We start from the raw sequence: 982 nt of genomic DNA, 5'->3' as shown, positions 1-982 counted from the left end.
TGTGGAAGACGTTTGGTTGGTTATATTTTCATCTATTAAATGACTCGATTCGTATCCATAAGAAATAATGGTAGCAAGACCATTGGAACATAGTTTATTATGATCATATGTCAGATGGAGTCAACTGTGTGTGTGTGTGTGTGTGTGTGTGTGTGTGTGTGTGAGTAATAATGAAATGTTTTAAGTTTAGAGAGTGAAATAAGTTGGGGTCATCATTGCCCACCATAGTTGTCTCTGCAACTTATTCTGTGACGAGAAACTTTATTACAGTTAAGTTGTTATTGTTGTTGTTTATGGTTTAATCCTCAGAAGCCATTGGGTAAAGCTTTTTGGATCACATGAAGATGAATCCTAAGCTTATTTCACTTTAAAGATTAACCTTTACCCTAACACTAATATAACCTAACCTAACCAAGCCCCCCTCCCTCCCTCCCTCCCTCTGTCGGGGGTTGATGTAATCTTCTTTATTGTTCTAACCTGATCTTAATGTTTTAATTGGTCTACTTTCTTTTTTTAGGTGTCATAATTGGTGAGGTTAATAGTGTTAAGCTAGAGAGAGAGAGAACCCCCTCCAGAGCGACACGGTGGTCGTAACAAGGACGGTCGGCTATTACGTTGTTGAGTCTCGTTCAACTGTAACGAGAAATTAAGTCATTTTAGCGCACCTACTTCAGTCGCGTGTTGCTAGGCCGCAGGAGTCACACACATGGGTGGTGGTGGTGGTAGATGAGACAGGGTAGTATGCAAGAAGTATGCAAGGAAGACTTTTAATTAGAGGATGGAGGGAGATGAGGCAGAGGGGGAGGAGGGATAAAGGGTGAGGGGAGGGGAAGGGGAGAGGAGGAAGGATAAAGCGTGAGGGGAGGGAGGAAGAGAGAGGAGATAAGATAAAGGGTGAGAGGAGGGAAGAAGGGGAGGGGGAAGGATAAAGGGTGAGGGGGGAGGAAGAGGGGGAGATAAGATAAAGGGTGAGGGAGGGAAG

The sequence above is a fragment of the Homarus americanus genome, unplaced genomic scaffold, assembly GCF_018991925.1.
Source record: "Homarus americanus isolate GMGI-L3 unplaced genomic scaffold, GMGI_Hamer_2.0 scaffold28, whole genome shotgun sequence".
NCBI lineage: Eukaryota > Metazoa > Arthropoda > Malacostraca > Decapoda > Nephropidae > Homarus > Homarus americanus.
The sequence above is the reverse complement of the archived record's forward strand: the minus strand, read 5'-3'. Positions refer to the sequence as shown.